Raw genomic sequence first — 9,816 nt, 5'->3', positions numbered from 1 at the left:
CCAAATGGTGTTTGCCTGGAATTCATTTGAAGCGCCATGAGGGTTTGTAAAGAAAAATGGGTCATGCCTGTAACTGAGAATACAATGGGACTCTTTGTATGTTAACTCCGTACAGCCTTTTCTTTTCTGAAAGCTTGAAAGACATGAATTTGAACAGATGATTGTGAAGAAAGCAAGACTGAGGCTAAGACGTGATATAGGTAATAGGAATCCTTGTAATACTTAGCAGCTTTCTAACTCCAGAAGAAAAAAACCCTCAAGGACAGCAGAGAAAGAAGTAATTAATATGGATAAAAGAGTATGGCAAGGAGCAAACTTGTGCATACATTAAAAAATCAGCAATGAAAATTTAAAATTATTTTCTTTTCTATAGACACAGGGTTCCAAGGGTGAATTATCATACAATACCTGATCAAAATGATATTATTACTAATGCACAGGTCTCTATTGCAGTGGCACACAAAATGCATTTATAAAAAGATAGATAAAGAAAAAAAATAATGCTGTAAATATGTGGTGAATCATTTAATGAAATATTTACTATATGAAGAAAAACTGTAATATTTTTATCTTCATTGGTGTGAGATTTGATTTCTTAAGGTTTTTATTTGGATATCTTTTCTTTAGCTGACTTTTGAGAGAAAAATTGTCTAAGAGCACTTTAGCATAAATGAAGGTTCCCATTCTTTCTGCTTAGCTACTCACTGGAATGGAATGAAATGACAGTTTAACCAATGAACCAGACTTGTAGAAATTTGCTTTGTGCAAACAAGTAAGTGCTTAACTATTTATAATTTGGGATCAAAAATTAACAATATTGATGATAGTTTAGTTTTTCTTTGTTTTGTCATAATGCCTTTTCAGAGTGAGTAAGCATCCTAATCAGTGAATGGATATATTTTTTCTGCCTTCAATAAGCTGACTGTTAAAAAAATGGAGAAAATGTCTTGGGTTATCATTCCATTTTTACTAACATACACAAGATGCAACAGCTGTATCTGGCGGCAGCATTTGCAGTTTTTATTTTTAGTTTGCTGACTATTGGCAACAACAGCCTCAGAATCAGTTGCCTATTTATGATAAGTTCCATAATATTGTTGTTGTAGAAAACAAAAATCCTTGACAACAACACCACAGATTTAATTAATTCAATTTAATTTCCTGTATAAGATCCTTCTAATATGAGTAGATAAACCATTGACAATTTTCATATGGCATTAACATATCCCCTTATACAGCAATAAGAAATTAATAATCTGGGAAGAGTTTACAGAACTGTTAATGTTAATGGTAAGGCTTCTCATGACTTCAAAAACTTTGGATGATTATTTGTATTATGTCAATCATGAACACGATTAATATTTTAGTTTAGGTTTTGATGTAATATTTTTCATATCTCTTCTCTTCTGGATATCAGATAAGTATATAAAAATAATGTTTCTTTTCTTATACTCTTTAAAGCCTCATTAAGAGCCATGTGTAGATCCATTGAAGCTGTTGGTGATGAAGGCAGACTTTAATTACAGTAAAGGCTGAATTTCACTTTGACATTTTCTATAAAGAAGCAAAGCCTACAATTTCACAAATGATGCTGTTTTGTAATGCAGTTTGCACTGAAAGATGTTTAGTGTCCTGGCTTGGGGCAACATTAGCAGGAAGATCTGTTCAGCTTTCAGAGGGGCTCTAAGACTGTCAAGGCTTTTCTTAATTTTTCTGTGCATGTTTTTCTCCAAACTTCTTGGAGACGGGTTTCTGTGTGTGGTGTCATTACCTGATGACCAGTTAAATCTGTGATTAAAATTTTCTTCACCCTTTTTCTTTTGTTTTTAAATTTTACCCCTCATAGCTGCTATTATGTTCACACTGCAATGCATTCCGCTACCATTTATACTCCATGTGGCCATGACGGTCTTCTGCTGCAAGCTGGGCTACATCTAGGAGAATTACAAATGCACAGCTCTCATCTAAAAAAGTCATCTGAAAGAGAAACATGAATTTATTAAAGCTTAGTGAAAGGTAAAAATGTTCTTTTGGAAGGAATACAATCTTACTCTTTATTTATTTTAGTGTTAAAGAGAAGCAAGTAAAGCGAGATTGCAATTCAGTTAGGTGTTCTTTACATGCAAGAACCATAACCTAGGACATAGTCAAGATAAATCTGTGAATGTAATAGCCTTGCAACCAATTTTCAACTGTTTTCTGGAAAGGTCAGTGGAACATGTGTTGTGCCTTGAAGGACAAATCAGACAGGAAAGAGGTGGAGCTGTGCAATAAAAGCTCCACAGCAGTAATCATTATTTTGGACATCTGCTCAAAGAAATACACTTGACAAATCTGTGGCAACATGTGACTCTGAACAAACCAGGTTTCACAAGTGAAGCTGTGTGCTGTTTGAGCAAGGTAATCTTTTAGTGAATCAGAAGAGTGAATCTAGAGATACAAATACACAATACATGCATTGAGACACATTTATAATTATCAATTTTGTTATGCTTAAGGAAAATTCCTAAAGAAATTCTAGTCTTTAAGAAATGAAGCATTATCTAGAAAATAGTTCTTCAGTGCTTGGTAGATGGTGCTTAAACGTGCATTTTTTTTTTTTTTTTCTGCATGCAATATAATTGAATGCATAATTTTGTAACAAGTTCTTTTAAAAGTAGAAATAAACATCCTGGTCTACCTAGCTTGTACCTAAATTTTGTTTACCTACAGTACCAGAAATCCTAGGCACCAATTCAGGTAAAGAGGTCCATTTCTTCTCCTGGTACACAGAAAAATAAAACAAATTCTAAAGACAATCAATTAGTTGAGAGTAGCTATCTTCAAGCAGTTATGCTTTGGCAAGAGGAGCACAATTTCACATATGCTTAGCAGTAGGATCTCTTTCCTGACATAGTAAGCTCCTAAGAACTAATCTGTAATTGTTGTTTATCTGGATCTCTGTATTTGATAATTTGTCCCAGGGGAAAAAAAATCACCTATTTTTGTGTCTAAAGTAAAAAAAAATAATTGTATCTGAGATAATTATGATGATATATAAACATCTCAACATGGATGTTCCAGTTAAGTAGGATAAAGTCCGTTCTCATACTAAGCTTATTTTCTTGGATGCCATATCTATTTCCACTCTGTTAAAGGAGCATGAAAGAATAGGCACTGATCCATGACCAGTGTTAACTAACACACAAAACTAAGTTCTACTCTAAATTGCCTATATTGTCAGCAGAGAGGGGTAGATACATTTTTAGGCTTCCAAAAGGAAAAAGTCTCTGATAAATTTTTATAAGACAGTCAGGTGAATATGATCCTCCCCATGATATCTTCTTAAATGTGCCCATTGATTAGATTGTGAAGTTCAAGAAAACTTTTAAAACCAATTTAATTTCAAAAGGCAGCTGCAGTTTTCATGCATGATAGATGTTTAAATTAGATTGGATCTCACTTCCACTTTCTATTTTATAAACATATTTTTTACTTTTTTTACATTTCATTATACATGGGAAGATATTTTAATATTTTCACACTATCTAACCAGTTCCTGGGGAACTAATATTATCACAGCTGTGGACCACAGATATGACTTTTTGTAGATAAGATATTTTGCTCATTATCCAGTTGAAAGATAAAACTGAGTTATACCGCAAATTAAAATTTGAAGCCTAAATTTAAGTTTTTCAGTTTAGGAGTTAATTGGGAGAAAAAAACCAAAAAAACCCAAAAAAACCAAGATTGTAAAAAAATTTTATATTTCTACTGTCTTTAAGCTCTGAAACATGCTAAAATAAAAAAAAATGTTACAAAAGTTACCGATAAATTCTCAGAAAAATAATATAACTCTTTTTAGACTATTGTTTCTTATGTATAGTGCACAGAATCACAGGCTATTGGGTTGGAAGGGACCCACAGGGGTCATTTGGTCCAACTTTTAAGTGAATGTCTTCCCCATGCTGGGGCAGGGATTGGGCCCACAGCCTCAGCATGCTTTAACCAACGGAGCTAGTCAGCTGGTACAGTACATTTAAAATCAGTATATTTATCAGTACATTTAAATTTACTGCCATTTAAAAATCTTGGCAACTTAGGATAGGTGTTGGCTACATAGTTCTTTTACAATATCAGTTGCCTTTGATGTGGTAGCCAAAGAGATGAATAGAATACTATAAAATATTATGGAGTGAAAAGTGAGCAAAATAAAGAGCACTATTATGCAAAAAAATAAATGCATCACTTCTTTCTTAGTTACATATGATTTCAGCCACTTCAGCTATAAAGCAGAAAATCATTAAAAAAACCCCAAAACACTACAAACTAAAAACTAACAAACAAAAAAATGAAGCAACAAAAACAACAATTTAATGGATTCTCTTGAAACGAAAGGGATTCTTCAGTTTAAATAAGAGATGTCTGAGGCATACAGGGTACACACCTACAAAATCAGAAATTTGACAGACAGTGAACCCCAAATCATTGTATATTATGTCATACAGTGCAAGAACTTGAGAGTATCAAGTTCTTGCACTGTATGACATAATATACAATGATAGAAGCTTAAAATATGTGAATCATTTTCTTTCATGATTTGCCTCTGGTACATTTTTCCAGAGATATTGCAGATAATAGCAGTGTGAATCTCTGAAAAAAAAAAAAAAGTAAGAAAAAATCATGAAAGTTAGGACAGCCAGGAGTTTTCTATTGTCATACAGCTGATAAAAGCAGCTGTACGTGATTCAGAATGTCTCTGAACCATTTATGGGGGGGGGGGGAAGAAACCCAAACAACCTGAATTATTTTTCTTGGTTTACTCCTCCGTGAAGACACTGCATGACCTCCATCAAGATTTGCTCTAAGCTGATTCTTAAACTAAGACCATATATAAATACCGCTGAATATTTTCTTATATGCAAAGGTGACCACTGTTTCTGAACTAGTATGTAAATGCTACTTGGTACAGATAAGCATTAAAAGTGATCACTACTCATATTTGCCTGAAGAAAAATGCTACACATCATCCTTTCCTTTAAGAAGTACAGCAATCCATATTACAAGAGTTTTCCTGCAGGGTTCTTTATCTTGCTGTCTTTCTTACCGAGTAGTAAATGACAAATGTCTCCTCTCTCCTCTATCATGTGGGGTTGCAAGATTGTACTTGTCCTTCTGGAGCACTAGAAAGAAGTTTATTTCATGTTTTACATAAACATTTTTTCATCTGATCTCTCCTTATGCCAGACAACAATTCTCATAGGTAATAAATCTGAGGAGCAACACACAAACAAATGATCACTCCTGTTATTAAGTTTTTAATTGTACTGTATTTTGTTCACCAAACCTTTTTATATATATATTTATGGAAGCTATTGCTATTCTGTTTATTTTTCTGCTTCTTTTTAGTGGCTCCTGTACTCCTAAAAATAATATTTATACAGAATTGTAGATTAGAAATTCTGTTACTTATTCCTTTTCTTGCACAGCAAAAGAATGTCCAAAAGACTACTCTCACTTTGATTCTGTAAATGTGTAACATCCTCACAGTGTGAATTACCATGTTTTCTGCTCTCAGAAGTTTCAAGGATCAATATATATTTCTGCCTAGCTCCATGACACCTTTTTTTTCTTTATTTTCTCTACTTTTCCTCACTTCTTTACTTGCATTTATTCTTCCTTGAAAAAGAAATGCTAGTTTTGAATGCACAGTGATTTGACTGAAAAGACATTTGAGCAGAATATTTCAGTCCTTATTTCATTTCATCGAACTGAAATATGTACATCTCACAGTTTTACAGTGTTATAGCATTATGTGTTCTCAGGCATGATTCTGAAAGTGAAAGCTAATATGTAGAGTACAAACATTGTCAAATTTATTTCATTGCTATATATCAGGTCTTTTTAGTGGAAAATTATAATAATTATGTTTGTTGGAGACCATTTGACCTGTTGTAAGGGAGAAGTTCTTAATTTTATTACTTAACTAGGAATTTTGATAAATGATGAAAAATTTAGGCAAAACAAAGTGCAGACAAATGTTATTAACTAATACTGTGATTTTTTATGCTTTTCTTATAGCTACTCATTCTTCTCATTCTGAAGTGGCTGAAATCATATGTAACCAAGAAAGAGGTGTTATATTTATTTATTTTTTTCTGTTTATTCTTCTAAATAGAACAATAATGGTTCCCTTTTCCTGGTTATTCATGGAATTTGTAGAATCATAGAATATCCTGGGTTGAAAGGGATCCAATAGGATCACTAAGCCTTACTCATAGCTTTGTACAGGACTCCCTAAGAATCATACCATATGCCTGACAGCATTGTTCAAATGCTTCTTTCTATCAGGCTGGTCCTGGGAGCACTCCCTCCCTGGGAACCTATTCCAATGCCCAGTCACTCCTGAAGTGATAAACCTTTCCAAAAGTTTCTGAGACACTCTGGTTAGGTTTGACCTTACCCTAGCTTTGATCAATTTAAAGTGAAGCATCTAGTCTAGGTTATGACAAAAGATTCCCTTAAAAATCAGTAAAGTTGAATTGCCTGGCCAATCTCATGACTTAGAATATGTTCAATTTCCCCTTGGTTGACTCATCCTCTCTCTCTCCAACAGTTTGGGTTTTTTTTTTTTCCCCAGTTGATTGAAAGAAAATACTGTCTCAGAAGTAATACCTGCTTAGGTCAAACAGCCCAGCAGTGAAAAGGTCCAGGTAGCATAGCTCTAGTGTAATTGTGGTACTCAGCCAGGATAGCTGTTTCACAGGCTCAGTCAGAGCTGAACGGTTTTAAATGGTTTCTTTAATTCCTAGCTAATCTATGGTTATGCAGCTGCAGTTTTTTGGGGTTTTTTTTTCAGTTCAGAATAATAACTCTAGTTTTACATTGTCAGAGCTTACAATAAAACCATAAAGAAAACATAAGTGTTGCCAGTTTTCTCAAAGAAAGATTTTCTTTCTTATTTGTCATTGGCTTTCTAGTAAGGTAAGAGTAACGCTACACAGTGTTAGTAGCAGCCATGGATTATTTCTGGCTTCCCACACTAACAAATTATCATGCATCACAAGCCCTATTGAAACGCTAAGGGCAGAACAGAACAGGAAAATGAAGCAGAAAATTTAGTCATTCGTGACCTGAACACAGTGATCTGGGTCAAAGTAATACAAAAACTGTAGGTGGTTAGGTGGTTACAAAAAATAAAAGAATCTTAAAAAAATCTGAAATTATGAAGTATCTGCTGAAGCACGAACACTAAAAAAAAACAAAAAAATCACATAGAAAGACTAAACTTCTACTCAAGACTTCCATGATTTCACTTTGAGGAAACAATTTGGTTGTTTGCCATGCCCTGCTGGAGTGAGAAACACCATGGCAGGACAGCCAAGGGCAAGGCTCTAGGAAATGGGAGCAGTTTGAGCAACACCAGGGACCTCCCCTAAGTTTTAATGAGGAGCCAAAAATTTGGATGTGCTCTTTTCTTTCACCCTTGATCTTTTACAAGCCTTTGTATCTGGTTCTCACTGATGATACCCTCTCCACTATCGTCTTCATTTCTCTTTCCATGATGCTAATGTTGCAGATAACTGAAGTCTTCATTACCACAGAATTACCTTGATATCTTCTTCTATGGTATTTCCTTCATTGCATATTTTAGTGTCAAGCAAGTTGCACAGGGTTGTATAAAAAGGAGAAACCTCATAATCTATTAAATGGGTCTGAAAGGGGCCCACCTCAAGTGTACGCACACAAATTAGGACAGCATAACAGGAAAAACTTCTCATATCTTCTTTGGGAAATCAGCACAATTTGAATGCCTGTATTTTAGTGCATCCAGACAGACAACAAAGAGGAAGAATGAGATGTCTGTCAGCAATTGAAGGGGTATGATCTCACTTGGATGACAGAAACAAGGCCAGATAGCTCACTCAACTGAAGGGCTGCAGTGGACAGGACAGTCTGGGATGGTGAACTGGGGGAGCTACCATTAACGTGAGAGAGCTTCAGGAGTTCATGGTGCTCTGTCTCAGGTCACATAAGGTGCCAGCTGAAAGCTTGTGGTTCAGGATTACTGGAAAGAGCTGCACAGGTGATAATGCACTGTGTCTGCTGTGTGTCACACAAGGAAGAAGTAGCAGAAACCTTATTCAGACACTGTGAGAAGCCTCATGTTCACAGACACTGGTGCTTACAGGTGACTTTAGCACATCCATATCTGCTAGGACAGCAGCACACTAGGGCATGAGCAGCCCAGAAAGTTTAAGGAATACATTGATGACAGCTTCCTGGCACAAACAATTGAGAAGACAGTGATGGCTCTTGTAAAAGTGACACAAATTAACGAGGAAGAACTGGTTGGGGTCAGCTTTGGCTGCTCTGACTGGGATATGTAGTTCAGGTTCCTGAGAGGACAGAGCAAGCTAACTAGTAGACTCCCAGCCCTGGCTTTTTCAAGAGTATAATTTGGTCTTTTCAGAGATCTGCTTGGAAGAATCCCAGGTAAGAGGGCTCTGGGGAGAAGAGAGCTCTCTACAAGAGCTCATTCATTTTCAAAGATTGACCTCTCCAAGTTCAGCCCAATGAGCAGGATATCAAGCATACATGGGAGGAAACTTGCATGAATGAGCAAGCATCTTCTGACACAACTCAGCCATTGAAGGTATACATACATTGAAGGTATACATACATGCCTCCTATGTATTCCTGAGAAACTACTTTTGATTTCTTCCAGTTTTAATAGAAATGATGATACAACTAAATTGTTGGTGAGTGGGTGAGTGAGTGAGTGAGTGAGTGAGTGAGTGAGTGGAATAAAACTTCTGACTTATGGTCCATTCTTTTTATGGCAGCCAGAGAGTGGAGGACAGCATTTGACAATACAAGAGACACATGTCTTCTGAGGCAGTCTAGAACCCTCTATAGGTCAGCATCAAATATATGCAGGTCTCAGTATAACTTCTTTTAAAATAAAGCTTTTTATAGCTACAATGTTCTAGAAATGACTGTAATAGCTGTAACTTGGTATCTTCACACAGATCTCCATTAGAATCAAAGTGGTTTCAATCAAGTTCATAGGCTAAAAAACTGACTTGCTTGAAGAAAAGAAGATTCAATCTCAGTCTTGGATCGCAGACACACCCTCAGCTGTGTTGAATGAATGGCACAAACACATGCTTGGAAAGACTAACATCCAGCATTTTAACAAAATTAAATCAAGTGAACTTCTCTGTAGCTATGATATTTTATGAAAATCCTTTTGTCAGGATTTTTTTCTCCTGAGAAGGTGAGGGGCCTCAAGAACAAATGTAAACAATTTACTGTCTGCTGCTGTGGAATGCAACAGGTGATTTCTTGATTGATCCATGTTAGGTGTTTCTACTTAATAACCAATCAAGGATGCAGCTGGTTCAGACTCTCTGGGAGTCACAAGACTTTGTTATTTATTTCATTCTATTCTTGTCTTGCTTTCTGACACATCTTTCTCTCTGTTCTTTTAGTATAGTTTTAATGTGGCATTTTTAATATAATATATATTGTAATATAATAAACCAGCCTTCTGAAACATGGAGTCAAGATTTCTCCGTCTCTCACCCTTGTCCTGGCTGCCCTAAAGACCACACTTCTCTGCTGCATTTAATAGTTTTGAATTCATAGTTGTGCAAAAATGTGAATTTTAAGATACCTCTAAAAAACTTAGGAAACAATCTGCTCAGCATATCAGCACAATTTATTACCATTTGAGAACAGCAGTCTAATATGCATATATATATATATACATACATTAAATTGTTATTTAAATAAGTGATGAACAATACAGAAATCATGTGTTTGTCATCAATT

At 35.3% G+C, this 9,816-nt stretch overlaps 1 long non-coding RNA gene across 1 annotated transcript; it reads left to right on the top strand.

Annotated features, from left to right (window-relative positions):
* The first annotated feature begins 1,872 nt into the window (after nucleotides 1–1,872).
* Nucleotides 1,873–9,253, top strand: LOC119708929. Its single transcript, XR_005259244.1, has 4 exons — nucleotides 1,873–2,016; nucleotides 6,061–6,114; nucleotides 8,826–8,919; nucleotides 9,012–9,253. It is a non-coding gene; the product is annotated as an uncharacterized LOC119708929 (long non-coding RNA).
* Nucleotides 9,254–9,816: the final 563 nt, after the last annotated feature.

The sequence above is a fragment of the Motacilla alba genome, chromosome 1 (genome assembly GCF_015832195.1).
Source record: "Motacilla alba alba isolate MOTALB_02 chromosome 1, Motacilla_alba_V1.0_pri, whole genome shotgun sequence".
Lineage (NCBI taxonomy): Eukaryota > Metazoa > Chordata > Aves > Passeriformes > Motacillidae > Motacilla > Motacilla alba.
Note: the sequence above shows the minus strand (reverse complement) of the source record. Positions and strands in the feature narration are given on the sequence as shown.